Genomic DNA, 16,882 nt, shown 5'->3' on the forward strand with positions numbered 1-16,882 from the left:
AGGCACTCAGAACAGATATAGCCCCTTTCTGTACCATAAAGAGAAAAGAAACCCCACACATTCCCCAGAATTATACCTTGATTCTCCAGTAAATCCTGTTAGAAAAGACCTCTTCACCTAYATATGGTTCACTGAAGGGCTAGAGTTGAATGGGTAAAGTCTGAGGCCTGGGGAGTTTTGAGGAAGTTTTACCACAATCTGCAAAGACAAGAGCTGCCAAAAAGGCATGTCAGGATTTCACCAGCAATCTCTGTCACTAAGTACTACTTAAAGCAGTTTCCTCAATGCCCAAACCTGAAAACAGTCTTAAATTAATGAGTGGCACTGGATTATCAAGTTTCTGAAATCCACTTTTGAATGAAAGATTTATCCCGAGTTTGAGATGCATTTTCAGTGAGTCACCTCTGTTTTGTTGAAGCCATAATAACACACATAATTACGTGRTAGGGCTTAATTTTCCATATGGCTCCCATGCTTTTCAACGTAAACCGCCAGAGGAGATTAAGCCTGTTCTACAGCTCATCAAATGTCTCAGACCTGGCCACAGTGCTGGCTGCTTTATAGGTAAAGCAGAAAAACACCATGACTGACAGCAGAGAATAATCCATAAGGGCGCTGMGTCTCAGAGGTGCTTTCAGGGAGCAGCTGGCCTGTCTTCCAAAGCTCTTCCTCTGTAATATTGTATGTGGCTTTCAAACAGAGAGCCATTTGCTCACTATCCATAAAGCTGTTTAGCAGTCCCACTCACCCAAATATATAGTGGCCAGTTTTCAAGATTTCAATCTTCAATCTTTTCATCTCAGTCTTCCTAGACCAATAACTTTTTCCTAACGGGTAAAACTTTTGCCTGTGCTTTTTCTTCTTTCTTTTGCTTTTTTTTTTTTTTTTTACCTGTTTGCAAACTTTTGCTTTTTCTTTTCAGTGTAAGAATAGTTATGCGGTGGCAGCTCAAACCCATCAACTGGCATCTCTCCCTCCGAGTACTCTAACTTGGTAGCTCTCTTCCTATTCCAAAGCTCTGTCGCTTCCTTGACACTTTTGGCAATCCTTATAAATGTATTTCTTACACCAAATTAAGGCAGAAACTTTCTACTTGGGCCACTACCAAACTAATGCTTGTTGCCTTGTATCAGCCCTTGTTTCTGTCACCATTATTCACCTTTTCWCCAGCAACGTTCATTGCAACTTCCTGCAGTGCCGCGTTTCTGTCGGAGGCGCCCAGATGAAACCCTGCATGCAAGGATCTTGCTTCACTGCAGATGGTCTCGAGGTGTCCCTGCTGGAGCAGGAAGGGTGGACTAGATGATCTCTAGAGGTCCCTTACCAACCTGAACCATTCCCTGATTCAGGCAATGGGCAAAGCTGCCAAGACCCATCTTTGAGAATTAGCAGAGTGGGTGCAGGCAAGTGGGTAGCACTACAGCACATAAAGAGAAGGCAGTGATGTGAGGGGCAGGGATAAGAAGAATAAAGTCCTCTTCCCTGTAGCTTCCCTGTAGCACATATGGGAYTGAGGCTTGTGAGACAGTTTATACTAGGAATACAGCACTGATCATCAGCGTGGGGATGGCCATCAGTGGTGGCCAGCGATAGGACAAGAGCTAACTGACAAAAACTAACACACAGAAAGCTCCACCTGAACATCAGGAAAACTTCCTTGCCTTTACAGGTGACAGAGCACAGGAACAGGTTGCCCAGAGAGGCTGGGGAGTCTCCTTCTTTGGAGATATTCACCACTCACCTTGGCATGGTCTTGTGCGATGCACTCCAGATGACTGTTTGTGCAGGGGGGTTGGACTACGTGATCTCCAAAGACCCCTTCCAATTGTAACCATTCTGTGATGATCTGCTATGCAGCTAGGAGAGTAGCTTACTCATATGGGTTCCCTGGCACATTAACTTCTTCAAACAAAAGCATATCTTCAAGAAAAAAAAAAGCCCTCCAACTTCAGACAGAATCACTATAATTGAAGCAGAAACAATGATCAGGTTTTATTATTTTTATCRCATTATTATCACCATTTTCTGTAAAATGTTAGTATAACCAGCTCCTCATGATCTAAAAATACAAACCCATGAAATCGGAAGGTAGGAAAATTGTAAAGCTCAAGACCTGCTGAATGACAAGACCAAACTTGACTCCATTTCACTTGCAGTTTTTGCTCCTTCCCTTAGGTTCCAGCCCTAACAGRATAGTTGTGCCTCTTTTTAAAGGGAAAGGAGGGCACAAATACCTCCGAAGAGATGAAAACCACCATCAGATATTGAGCGAGCAGGTATTTCTGGTGAAAATACTTTAAACCCYTCACAGCTCTGCCTCCTGATCTGTGCCTTTCCTGCATCAATAAAAAAACACATCATTGAATTTAGGTGCTCTCTGCTTRTCATGGGATCCGCAGCCCACCAATGAAACAGGAGTTGTAGTTTGAGGAGAGAAGTAAGAAAGAGAGTATTTCTGTAAGCTAAAGCTATCCAAAGTCATCCATCCAAAGCTATTAAAACACTGTAGATCTCCAAAGCAGCATTTTTGCCACAGATGTACAATAAATGTAAGCTGAGTAAAGACTATGTGAAAACACGATGTTAAAATTTAAACTCCAGTAAATGTTTTTACTCAACAAGAATTTAATTCAAGCGATACTACTCTAAGTTACAAGCTACTGCAAGCTTTGCAAAGAGCTTAACAACACAGTTCACGAGCATTTTCCTTTATAGGGCTGGATATATTTCTAAGTAGAAATACAAGAAAATTACTAACATTTTACTGCTACAGAGAACTAGAACCTGCTATCAATATGTAATAATGAAAATAATATCTGAAGCACAATACATTGAGCACCTGATGGCATGCACTGATATTTTTAGCAACATAAGTTAAGAATAAGTCACAAAAGCCAGAAGAAGTTATAGACATCATCTACAGGACTGTAAGTAAATGCTTCCAACTCTACTGTCTTCTTTATATACCACACATTACGGAAGATTACTTTTTAATAAGGACTAAGGGGCTGGGATTTTCCACTTGCAAAGTAATACGGTTTAAACAGCCTTTGGAAATAATCATCAGTGAAACGAAAACAGTTGAAAACCAGTTGAAAAAATGTAACTTCCTCAAGCTGAAAGCTACTCTGGTAATCACAATATTTTACCTATACTCATCCTGTCATGTCTCATTTATACTAATGCAGACATGTGGGAATGTGCTTCTTACCGACTCAAAGTATTTCTCCCCACCCTTCCAACCGAGGCTTTTGCCACGTCAAATAGGTGAATATTTTAATGTTATGGAGTTAAGTTTTATTAAATGTCAGGTTCCTCAGAACAGYAGAGGCATCTGTAAAAAAGGGTTCCACACATACGCTTGTCAAATGGTTGTCTCCTAATGCTTCTATTTATGCAATACAGTCCTATCAATCCTATTTTACACGGCATTTTACAGCACTAGCAAAAACACTTTCCAATAAAAACACTAATACTTACACTGGGCTTGTACAAATCAACAGTCAGTCTTATGTTTACCCAAATCTTTTTTTTTTTTTTTTTTTTTTTTTAAATTTGAACTAGTGGTATGTATTTTACCTGCATTTTAATTGTTCTTCCATTGCATACAGAATAAGAACTGCAGAAATTACTGGGGCATCTTCTTGCATTTGTGCTCTGCAGATGGTGGTCATGGTCCTTTTGGCCTTAAAATCTTTGCATCTGAGAGGAAAACAGAGGGAACATGGGAAGATTAAGATGCACCAAGCAGGATTTCAGCTGCACTGCTGCCCACATCCAGTTAAAAAACAAACAAACAAAACCTCAAGTCTGGTTCCAAGAATACAGAAAGAGTGCTTAAAAGCAGGGATTTTACATACAAATAAGTGGGGGCATGCTTGTTTATTCTACTTGCCTTGTGTCTTTTCATGCTTCACTTGCCACTCCTTTCTTCCATCAACATAGAGAAGAAAGTGGCTAAAAATACGACATATTTTCAAACGAAAGCTGTCAGTCCYGTGTAAAACTCCATTTTCTGAAGGCTTTTAATTAAGAAAACACTGTTGAACTATATGTGCTTATCCTATATGTTTTTAGAGAGGTCCTGCTGCACCCAAATCACATCAAAAATACCCCCAGCAAGAACGAAATAAATGCTAGCATTTCCGTGTGCTTGCTGGAGTGGGTTCAAGGATTGACTTCAACGTGGCTGTGTGAAGCATTCTCAGCCAAAATGTGAAGATTAAAAATACAAAGCACAAGGCAGAAACACCACCAGAGCACCCAGGAGAAACAGCAGGCCCTTGCACATGTCGTGTTGTCTAGTATTAATAACAATGAAATGGTTAAATGTTGCAGTACACAAAATATACACTGCAAAATGTCATTGCTCTCGCAGGGAAGCAAGGGACCAGCCTCGCCCCTCCACGAAAGAAAGGGGGGGAAAATCCAAAAAACAAAGAAAAAAATTAAGCTTTGAGATTTAGTTATAAAGTTTTATTTACTCCAGGCTTTCTGAGCAGGGCCTTGGTTATCATTTTTAAACGCTTCTAATTCTCAGTTTCAGGAACGACTGTTTCAGGAAGACATCCCATGGGAGTCAGAGACACGGCTTTCATGCAAGGAACAGAGCTAAAATGTTGGCTCTACTTCAGAGCAAAAAAACAAAAAATTAAGAAGGTTCTCAAAGGCAGCAAAGAACATCGCCACACACACCATTTAAAAATGAAAGGGGCAAAAAAAAAGCATCATCAGGCTATAGCATAAGGGATATCTGCTCACCGGCAAACACAGAAGTGCAAGGCAAGGCAGAAACACCAAGAGATTTAGTTTGCTATACCTGAGAGATCCAGAAGGGTGGCATATTCTGTGCTTTGTAGCATCCAGGCAGAAGCCTCCCTAACACTGTGGATAAGTGTCAGAACAAGGGACTTCCCTACCCATTTGGTGCCTTCATTGCCACCACTGAGGTGACACTTATTTTATTCTATTCTATTCTATTCTATTCTATTCTATTCTATTCTATTCTATTCTATTCTATTCTATTCTATTCTATTCTATTCTATTCTATTTTAAAGTAAAGCAAATAATAAACCCCTTCTTTCCTGGATCTTTTTTTTTTTACTTTTTTTAACTAGGAATTTAACAAAAGCATGCACCTGCCACCTCTTCAATTATCGTAAGCGGGGAACAGTAAGAAGAAACATTTTCAAGGCTTATTACACGTCAGCCTTATTACATATTCTCTTTACAGTGCCTAAAAGTTTCCCATTAAAGATATACAATTTTCACCTTCAGTAGCTGGTCTCTTTCCTGAAGGGAAAAACAACATTTCCTGAACATTTCCTGAAGGGAAAAACAAAGAATTAAGATAAGAGATATTAACACTTACCTAAGTATATTCAAATATACCGTAACGCCTATTAACACTCAAAAGTCAACAATAATGCACTTTTTTTTTGCAGCTTCCCCTTTTTTAAGRGGCACGGCAAGCAGGCAGAAAACCCCCAAACTTATTTTTGACAAAGGGACTACACATCTGAAAGATATTTCCAGGGATAATAATCAGTAAATACATACTTCTTATTGTCCTACAAGAAAATTTTAGGATATTTGGTTATAAATATCCTAAAATCAGAATTATCTCAGGCCAGCACATCTTCAGGGCTCCTGGGCATCTATCCATTTCTAAAGTGTTATTGATAGGGATGCTTAGAAGAAAGCAYGATACACTGCACATCGAAGGAGATACTGTACCAAAATTAAGAGCATTCACAAGCTCTTAACAGTCAGTGCATCATAGCCCAGAAATGAGTGAGATGGCACAAAGCTAGAAGACAACCAAAATATTTTAGTGTGTATATCASTTGTTTGAGGGCAGCTGGCCAAACTTCAACCAGTTTTACACCAGATTTTCCTCATTTCCCTCTCCAGGTCACAACATTTGTGCCTTTCCATTAGCCACATTTTTTATTTTTTATTCTTTTTTTTAATAGTGATTTGAATATTTTTTTTTTGCAATGCGATATAAGCCCTCATCATGCAAGCCCTTCAGCATAAAAATAATTTCACACMTTTGTTATTCTGCCAAACTCTCCTACACTGTTTTGATCCACAGACAGGCAACACATTTCCAGATGCACTGAAAAAATTACAGTCAAACTCCCTTTGTCTCACACCTTTAATTGGGGTCAGACTTTGGTGGAAAGGGCGAGTGGAGAAGCAGCTAAGCTTCCATCTATTTATCTAAATGTAGCATTCAAATCTCCTGAAGCACACAGCTTAAAAGAAAAAAAAATATTATTTCTTCTGCTAAGTAGCCCAAACATGCACCCTATTGAGCATGGACAACTCACGCAGAGGAATCACCTTTGCAATCTGACAATCAGGAAAACAAAGTATTTGCAGCGATGCCAACTGTCTCCTGGAATCAGGAGATTACAGGARATTCCAACTGGGGAATTAATAACGATCCATATTAATACAAGAGGAAAAAAATTCCGAAAGACTAAAAATGTGCAGAAGTGTCTAAGTGCACATGGGGAGGCCAGTACATAGAAGAGAAGGATTTGCTGGAAGCAGTTCTCTACTTTTCAGTGTCCCTTGTTCAGTTACTCAAGGGAAGTTGTTTTGCCTCAAACAAAAACCATTCATTCTGCCCACAGAAATCACTGCCTGAAACCGCAGGGACTGTAAAGGAAGMGCTCGGGAAGCTTGAGGGAAGATCCAGGGGTTCTTCTGAACACAGGGAAATACGATGCCTTGAAATCTGCTCAGAGATTTGCAGGAAGAGAGGAAGGTATTCCTATAGAAAAAAAATACATCATCAAATTCTGAAAAAAAAAAGGAAGATGCACAGAGCTCATTTGGTACCTTTCAATTTGAACTTTATGGCTGAGCTGTCAAAGGTAACACAGACAAAAAACAGAAAAGTAGTGTTTACATTGCTCTTAAGAAAATCACCTATTACATGGCAGCATAATTTTAAATGCCACATTGTGGAATGAAAAGCACAAGGAGCTTAACGGTATCAATATCTGGCAAAATACCTACCAAATAAGTTGTCCTTGCTTGATCAAAGCAAGTTTTTGGAAATCAGATGGTCTTCAGGGTATAGATGGATTTTGTGCTGTAGAAGAGACCTCAGATCTTGTCCAGAATGTACAGCTCCAGTAAGACACAGCCCTCTGGATTTAATGTGGATTTAATGTTAGGCAGTGGCTTAAGTTCACTGAGAAGTGCTGTCATTGCACTAAACCCAGAACATCCCATCTTCAAAACTTCCCTCCAAAGAGAAACCCAGAAAACCACAAAGTGATGAAGCTGTTTCGTTTTGACTGAATGCTAAGTTTGGCTCGGGTTTCAGAGTTCAAATACAATGGTCTAAAAATAGTCTTAAAGGAATTAAAGCACGGAACCTCATCAGCTGCTGCTCCTTAACCTGCCCAAAACTCAGTTGTCCAACACAGAGGTAACAAGCCTTCAGGAATGGCTGATGTTTGCACTATATTCTAGTTACAAAGCTCAATACTGAAGCCCAAAGTTGCACCCAAGGACTTCTTACACTTCTAGCACCCGACTGAATAGAACTATCTGCTGATAGTTCCGCCTTAGAAAGAATGAGATTTTACTGGCTTTACAAGCAAGATTCAGGCTCTCCCTACATTACAGCAACAGGGCTGCATTCAAAAGTTAATGTAAATTGTGGACATCAGGAGGGAAAAACAGTAGTTCAGAATATTTTACCACAAGTCTCTTATTTCCATACTGTTTTTCTAGGTTTCTCTTTTCTTATTAGCTTGTCCTCATCATGTTTCTAAAGGTGGTTCTTTGGTTATGAAGAAGGATTCCGTGAGTACTTTTGATTATTTAAACATCTAAAAGGTGGGGCACATAGATCTCATCTCACATCTTTGGGGTAGATACAGATATATAAACAGCTTGAAGGCACAAGGGGAAGACTTCCATCTTTTTATGCCGAAATGTTCTCCAGTGCTCATGTGCAGCAGCCCGCAAAGGGTAACTTGGCACCATTCTTTCTGTGTTAGTTTATTTCTACATTTAAAAGCCGATAAGATTATAAATTTGAAGAGAAGTGTCTTCTATTCCCTCCTACTGTGATAAATAGACAGTAGAGAAGCTTTATTAAAAAAAAAAAAAGGAAGTGACCTTCATCAAGAGAATTATGCTCCACAATCAGGTAGCAACAATCGGATATAAAGGGCCAAATTATGAAGGCAAATATAAGTTAATGCATATAAAAATCCTTGAGAACTTCAGGTATTGTGGGAGTCTTACTGTCATATGCATACACATAAAAATGTATAATCCAATCCTTCATACCCTGGAGAACTTACATTTCCCTTTCTATTCGGGAGGGACAACAAGTTACTTCTAAGAAGTTAGTTCTGCATTAACTGCTGGCTTCTAATCATCACGCTCAGAGACACCAGCAGCATATTGTACAAACGGTGTATTAACACATTAGGAATATCACTGCATTTGCATGAACRTTGTCACCGAGGTTTGATGGCTGTAATTGAGACATGCTTCCTCTGATTATATTTGAGCAAGATCTATGAATAAATAGCACAGCAAGAAATCTGCAACATCTGGGCGAGAYGGGCTCGGAGTCATTACGACAGCATTTACTTTATCAGAGTCACTGGAAAACACTTTTATCTCTGGTTACATGACAGGCAGCAAGAATTCAATCTGTCTGTGTCTGCAGCGTAGGTCGATTTCTTTCCCTTTAACAGCCTGCATAGTTAACAGCTGTTGGGCTTGAACTGCTTGAAACAGTTTTCCTCTATATTGGAACATTAAATCTTTTTTTTTTTTTTTTTTTTTTTCTGTCTCCATCGAGTTTAACCACTTGTTTCCCTTTTCATGAAGGGGAATGTTTCTAGGGAAGCTAAATTCTATCATACTGCTTTAAAACACCTGGTCTGCACACAGACACCTACAGACAGGTGACCTTCTAACATAATCGGGCTGTTATTGTTATGTTGTTGAAAGCAGTAATCAGAACAAGAAAAACTCAAATTCACATTTTAAGTGGACTGCCCTATCTTCCATGTTTCCTTAACAAACAAAATCCTCCATAGAYGGAAGCAAAACAAAAAAATACAGACCAACTTAAGTATCCTTAATTACTGATAGAGGAAAAAAAACAGTCCAGCATCATTATATGGCACTGATATATTATTCAACTGTTTGCAGATACATAACCTTTCTACTAGTGTTCTACTATCAGCATATTAAGTTGTCATGTTTAGCTGGTCATGTTTAGAAGTAAACTTCTTTTGCAATGAATGACCAGGAATAAAGTTACAACAGAGAGAGCTATCAAGCTTGAGGAGTACTTGCCTTTTATGTCCAGCATTGGCTCCATGCAGCCTTATATTTCTAGAAACAAAAATCAAACAATCAAGTACACTCAGGTGCTCTGGGAGGTAAACTCAGCATAAGAATCCTGCATTAGGGTTTTTGTCAATGTTTGGAGCACCTTACCACGAAGTGTCCAAAGGACTCAGTTTATACCATCACATAATCATGGGAACTAGAAACTCCCTAAACATCCATTGCTCTCATGAACACATCAACTTTTCACAGGTTCAAGTGCTAAGTTACAATTCCTGCTGCACCAACTGCATCAGTGCTCAAGCATTCAAATCAACAAACCTACCACTTAATGAATTTCTTGTTGAAAACCTGGGGGATGACATGGACAGGGGGCCACTTGCTGTTTTCTTGTTCCTGCCATTGCTATGGTTTTATATTATTATAAACAATATGCCATCTGTATTTAGCGGCAATATTTTTATTAATTATTGCTCAGGGATCTCATTTAATTCTGAAATAACAGATGTTGCTCCATTAAACCACAACATCTCTTTTCAGGGAATAAACAATGTTTACGAACCCTGAAACACTTGGGTTTTTTTGTGGACATTTATGCCTTTATGACTTCATTGGTACAGAAATAAGCCTTATATCAAGGCAATCTAATTAAGAAATATTACCGCATAATAAAATGTAGAGTTCATTTTTTTGTTCATGTTTCTTCAATGAAATTTAAGAATCCCATTACAGAAGTAGTATGATGGATTTTCTGACATGTAATTGGGTAGTTTTTAATTGTTATTATTTTTAGACCAGGAAAAGGCCCCTTAATTCAGAGGCATATTGCTTATATCTTCAAACATGTATTCAGATCTCAAACATTCATACAGCTAGTCTTGGTTGTCCTCTAAAAATAAAAAAGAATAAAAACCAGAAACACACAATGTAAGCAATTGCCACATACATCACATACTTCAGTCACTKGCTCAGTGCAAAAGCTGAGGAGTAAAAACAAAGATTGAAATTACAGAGAAATACACTGGCACAAACCATCACCACCTCCTCCACTGCCAGGACCTTGGCAAAGCTTCTGTTAAGTGTCAGAACTGACGTGCTAAGACAAAGCTCTCCAAAGCCTGAAAGAAAAACCCGCCTCATTTCAGATACACCCATAGATTCGCTTTTCTTTGCACCCTCACAGGGACTTAACAGCCTGCTCAGGTAATAGTGCACTTCTTTTCACTTTGTGCCCAGAATCCAGGGGGTAATGTCCACAGTTGCCATGAGCAGACGTGCAAGGACCACCCATCACAAATTCCACCTGCAGTCGAAGGGGGCTGCAAGGTGTCAAGCCTCTCAGATCAGACTCACACTATCCAATCTCTCCAGATCAGCAAAGACCTAGAGCTCCAACTTGGAAAACAGCCGATCCAGCTCATAACCATGGGATAAGGGCAGTACGAGTCCTCTACTGTCTCTCAGCAGAGGAAGCTTTTCAACTCTTCCCTTAGAGTGCCACCGAGGACAGAAGGGGCTCCCTTCAACACAACAGGAGCTGACAAAAAGCAGAGCCTTTGAACTCAGCCACACCAGCATTCACAAGAGCTCTATCCCTGCAAATAAACTACACGCAGGACTTCTTCCACAGCTTCTGGTGACCACTGTTCTAGGCCCAAAGGAACTGCCCCTTATACCAGCCACCTTTAAACAAGCTATGTCACCATTCTGCTCTGATAGAAGCAAAGGTAAGAAGTTGTTCAGGAAAAAACAGAAGGGGCAGGGGAAAGATACCATAGGGTGACTGAGGCCCCTACATATATGGAGAAGTTGAAGCATAACTCGTGCTAATCTGGAGTACTGCAGTCCACAAACATGTACCAGACCTGCATCCTCTGGTCATCGGTCACAGGGCAGCCGTATAATTTAGATGTATTGTTGTAATACTGTTGGCTTCCACAGAGCCCTGTACAACTGCACAAAAACAGCCAGAAACTAAAGGCAGTGACAATAACTAACGCTCAGGTCAAGTCAAGTCAATGCAGCCATGCAACATTTTCCCCAAGCCACTGATTTACTTATTCCACTGTAGACTGCTGTCCAATTTGCCTGGAACTATAGACAACCACAGATATGATGCTTTCTCACATGTGCAGTTTAAGCCTCCCAGAGTCCCAGCCAAACTGGGATTTGGATTAATAAAGCTTGGCAGACACCATGCGGAATGAGTAGAGATGGGAACCTCGGTTGTGTCCCCCATGGTTACACACGGGGCCAGTTGATTGTTTGCTGCTCCAGCACTTCCAAGTGCCTTGTGCGCACTTGACTGAAGATGTCTCTGAGCCAGCCTGTGCTTAAGAGATCATTTTATTGTGGCAACACCAGCACAGCATCCCAACAGACAGCACAGCACCTCAACAACAGAGAGCACAGCATCTTAATAGACTTCTCTGTCCTTTCGCATACCTCTTACCTCTGTCCATTATCCCTCTTTAGCACTGTCCTTCAAAACTGAAAGAAAGAAAAAAAAGAAGCCTACAAGGATTCTTTTTCTTGGACTTTCACAAGTAGGCTCTGCTAGGCTAGCGTGCACTGTAGAGAACTCCTCAAGCTCACTAGCACTTGGAAAGCAGGCGTTGATCCTTTGGGAGAGGTACAAGCATGAAACCAGCTAAAGCCTTATGAAGACTAATCTCTGCTTCCAAAGCAGCCTAGGCTGGTCTAGCCATCTGCTGCCTCGGTTCTGCTTTTCGTTCCACTTGTTTCCACTTGCTAGGCTGGCACAAAACAAGTTCCTGTATTGGTAGGGAAGGAAGTATTTTTCTCCTGGCACTGTGTAGCTGCCCTCCAGGCACTCTCCCTTGTGACTGGTGATGGTGGCCACAGATCCATTTTGCTGATGGATCCAAACTTATGTACCAACTCTGTGATAAGCCTCCGAGGCTAAACTCTCCAGTTTCTTGTACTGCAATCAATTCTCACATATTACTGCCTAAAATGTGTGATTTACTGGATCGATAACCTGGAGGCCATCCAGGTTAAAGGAAGTGTGCTAGTCCCTCTCCTTTCAGCACCCTGGTAAGTAAGAAACAAATTACAAAAGTCAACAGAAAGCTGCACAAGTCATTTGCATCACAATAACATGTTAAGTTTGACAGCAAAACAAATGCATGAAATACAGAGACCATATGTCACTGGTTGGGCTGATGGATTCTTTTTATTGATCTTTTTTAAACTAAATGGCCTGAGCTACAGAGGGACTGCTGTAAGCTTGGTTGTTCCAGACTTGAGCCCGCTCTCTAGTTTGCTTAGGTGTCACATGCAACAGCTCAGTCCTATGCTTTGTATACAAGCAGAACTTGGTCCTTTCCACAATTAACCCCTGCAATGTTTGACTGCAGAACTGCTTTAGATGGGCCTCACAATTAAACCCATGGAAACAGGTGAGCTGTTAACACAGATTGCTCTAATACTTTCAAATGTTTATGCAAAGTAATTGAAAAGTAATTTGGGCTTCCAAATGTTAAGACTCCTCATTCATTCCCTATTACCCTGTGTCACTTCCACGGTATCAAGCACCAGATCTGTTCAGCTGTCAGTTCTTTCTAACACAAATAGAGGAAGTTTAGTTTCAAACTTCCCCTTTAGTTTCCCCTTGAGAAAAGGGGGGAAAAAAAGAGTAGTAATGTTTTCTGACAGAAAGAAAACCCCATCACCGGGAAGTCAAAAGCTAGATTCATCACTGGAGTTTCTCGCAAAGTAAATCTGCCAGACAACATTGTTAAACATTTTTTTAAAATATATTGGAACCTTTTTCTGGATAATAGCAAGTTCTGTGATGAAAAGCAGCATTATGTTGAGACCTACATAATATTGTTAGTCCAACCCTGAGAAACTCTGGGAACCCCTCTAAAAAAATGCATTGTGCTACAAAAAAACAACCAAATCAAAAATTCTCCACAGCTAGCAATGAAAACATTAATCAACCCCTACAAATTGTCAGAATGAGTAGACAATGATCCTAGGCAAAATAAAAATCCTGAGTTCTTTTTCTGCCGTATTTCACTATCTATTCAGACAGGCTATCATTGAAATGGCAGGACCAGATACAGATTTCTGTAGTGGACACATTAAAATAGATATTGTAAACAAAAACAGACACATATGAGATAGGAGTGAACCACATGAGTGGCCCAGAAAGGCTACAGATGTGAAAGGATCTACTTTCCACACAGATCACCACTCTGCCTTACACACTGCTCTCTACTATACTCCCCTCCTACACCTACAAAAGGCCACAGAAGTCATTCCTGCAGCTTTTTAATAAAGCAAGAATCAGGATGCAGCACAGAGCACAGAGACCATCGTAAGTTCATTTTTCCTTTTGGCTATTGCTTTGTGGTTTCACACAGATTCTGCACCACAGAAAGCACATGTATTGTATTGTGCATCCGTTCCAGGGCAATTTGTCGTGTGTAGTGTTTTAAGCAAGACACGGAGCAAGAGGAGCATCACATCGTGGAGGGGAAACAACCTCAGGGGTGGAGGATGCAGCCGTCTTGTAGGAGTGATTTTCTTGTCCTTGTGTCCACCTTATAACTTAAAGACTGGTTATAACTACTCCAGAACAAATCATAAACTGCTGAAACCACTAAGCTGGCACGCTGTTTGTCAGAGACCAAGTCATCATGGAGCTACAGCTCCACTGTGTGATCTCCTGGTGGATCTTGCAGCCAGCTTCAAGCATCTACAGAAATATCTGCTCTTACTGGAAATCCAGGGAGGACGCTCTTCATGGTCCTCCACTGTTCTTTATTCCTTAAATATATATCCAAAAGAAAAGGGCATGGCCTCCTCACATGAAAATTATTAAGTGTCTCTATTCTTTAACGGAGACGAGAAGAAAAGGAGCATCCCACAGACATTTCTTATAAATAAAGAGCAAAACAAAACAAGTCCCAATATCACCACATCTTATTCCAGCTGCAGACTTACACAATACGCAGAGKCACTGCAAGCCAGGAACCTCCTCCCCTTCTTAGGAGGAACATTCTCCTCTGTCCCCTTCCGTGTGGGCTGCAGCTGGTCTTCCCTTCAAACAAAACTGTGATCTTGCACCACCTGACTCCTTTYGAAGGAAGATGAGAAGATAGATGGAATTAGAGGAAGTAACTGGTCACTTTGAAARGCACTAATCTTAGAAAGGTTGCACATTCCAGATGCTAAACACAAATACTAAAGATCATGGCTAAGCCTGCAAGATGAAAGGGGAAGGGAAGTACAACAGGAGGTTAGGGTCTGAGGAACACTACGCCAAACCTCTGTATTTGCAGAGAAATCTTCTGTTCATTTCACCATGGTCCCAGGAAAGGTTTGCYGTCGTTCTTCAAGCAATAAACTCCAGATAGGAAACACAGGGATAAAACCACGCAGGTTTCCAGCACACACTTCCCACATTACATTCATATCTGGACCACTGCCCTGTCCATTAACATCTCAATTTCCCTTGGTGCTACAGAAGAAATAATGAACCAAAAGGCAAAAATACTTGCTTCCACATCTTGCATTTTCCTGTTCCTTAGAGACATGAGGGTAAGCAAACATTAATCTTTTTTTCTGTATTTTTAGAACATCACTATAAGAGAAAAGACCTGGGAGTGGAAAAAAAAAAAAAAAAGTAAAGAAAGAAATCAGCAGAAAAAAAGAGCTGAAGCTTAGGTACTGTCAGGATGAAGGTGAGGCAGGGAAGAGACATTTAAGAGCAACCTCACCCTCGTGTTCTCCACAAAGGTGCYGAGCAAGAAGCAGTAGATACCTTTGAGCATCTTCCACAGAAATGCTTAAACTAGCCAAATTCGGTTGATCAACTYGGATGGCAAACTCTGTCAGCCCATCTCCTGGTGTTTTTGGTGGGAAGGCTGGAACCAACATCCTATCAGAGCTCAATTTAAAGACGTAACTGGACATCTGCTACAGAGGATCCACAGCCTCCATTAACTACCCAAGGACTGTAAACAGTATATTCTGCTAAATGTGTAGTTAAAATGAATGACTAAAATTATAGATACTATCAAACCCTCTAATGAATTTATGCAGTGCATTAGTGACAAAACAGGATGCAAGAAATACAAATTATTTGCCTTCATTCCAGTCTCCTCTGTCAACACATTTGAGAAGGTCTCCAAGTATAGTTTCCAAATCAGCAGAGAGAATACGAAAGGTTTCCATGCCGCAGTTCCAGTCCACAAAAGCTGGAAAGATGGATCCTGAGACCAAGCCACAGGACAGGGAATCACTAGGAAGGCTGTGGTCTCTGTCACAGAAGATCTGCAGCAATGGATTAGGCATGCACTTGTCAGGAATAAGAAAGAAAYAGCTCATCCTGCCTTAGATAGCAGACAGGCCTGGATGACCATTTGATAACAGTCATCCTTAAGCCTCTTGCTGCAAAGCGTGAGCATGTAAATGCTGTACTTTTCAAAGTACAAATTCAAAACACTAAAGAATCCCTTTAAAACAAAAATCAGGTCTCTTGTGCAGCATTCGTCATCAGTAGATCTCCAAGTGCCTTACACAAACATCAGCAAGAGTATATCCACCCGGAAAAAAAAAAAAAAAGGCAACATGATTTGCACAGCTTCACACAAATTTAATAATTTTCATGTGAGAAGAACCCCAAGCATCAACAGGAACCTGCCTTTCCAAAGCCTTTTAAGTCAGAAAGTGTGTCAATACTGGCCCAAAGACCCACCTGTTTGGGCTGAGGAGAAGTTCAGCCTCCAAGCTCAACCAACATGGAATCAAGACAAATGAAAGAGAGGGATTTTATGATATCAATATTCTCGCACTGGGGAGGAAGGTTGGAGGAAGGAGGACTGAAGCCTTGCCAGCTGATTCCTCCTCACACAAACAATGCACTTGCACTGAGTCCGGATTGCAGACAAAGACTCASAGTTTAAAAAATAAACTCCTTCCCAACCTGCTGAGGCACTCGGCCCTGGTCCCTACACCACTATTTATTACTGTGCTTTCTTTTAATAGCTTTCCCCATCCCTCATTAAAATGGGGCTTTCCAAATGTGCTTTTTTTTTTTTTTCCCAAGTGCTTCTCCATTGTGAGTTGTTTGTAAATTTACTGATACAGACACATTTTTTTCTAAACAGCTCATGAATAAAACACGAAGATTATAAGTTTAGAAGTCCTTGATGTATTTTCAAGCATCAGGAACTCAATCACTTCTGTAGAATCATCCCTCTGATGTTTCAATTGGGCATTTTCCTCCTCCTCCTCAAAAAAAAAAAGGTACCTGAAAAGCACCTGCCCTTTTGAAAGATGACTTTCTTAAAGACATACAATTTATTTTGGTTTTCTTCTTGATAATAACTTAAAAGCGAAAGGCCAGCCAAAGGATCAGTAAAGGAATGGTGAATGTTAAGAAATTAGCAATTAAGCTAACTAACCATACCTCTGAAGAAAGGCTGACTTTGGGGTAAAAACTGCTTCAAACCACAACGACCTTTTGTCTTACCTCTTTTCCATTAGATATCAACATCAGTCCRAC

At 40.4% G+C, this 16,882-nt stretch overlaps 1 long non-coding RNA gene across 1 annotated transcript; it reads right to left on the minus strand.

Moving 5' to 3' along the window:
* Positions 1 to 6,351: 6,351 nt before the first annotated feature.
* Positions 6,352 to 14,419, minus strand: LOC112944913. The gene is made up of 3 exons (XR_003248865.1): positions 14,317 to 14,419; positions 7,033 to 7,166; positions 6,352 to 6,784 (listed from the first exon to the last, which is right to left on the minus strand). It is a non-coding gene; the product is annotated as an uncharacterized LOC112944913 (long non-coding RNA).
* Positions 14,420 to 16,882: the final 2,463 nt, after the last annotated feature.

The sequence above is a fragment of the Nothoprocta perdicaria genome, unplaced genomic scaffold, assembly GCF_003342845.1.
Source record: "Nothoprocta perdicaria isolate Ctin4 unplaced genomic scaffold, notPer1 scaffold_178, whole genome shotgun sequence".
NCBI classification, from domain to species: domain Eukaryota; kingdom Metazoa; phylum Chordata; class Aves; order Tinamiformes; family Tinamidae; genus Nothoprocta; species Nothoprocta perdicaria.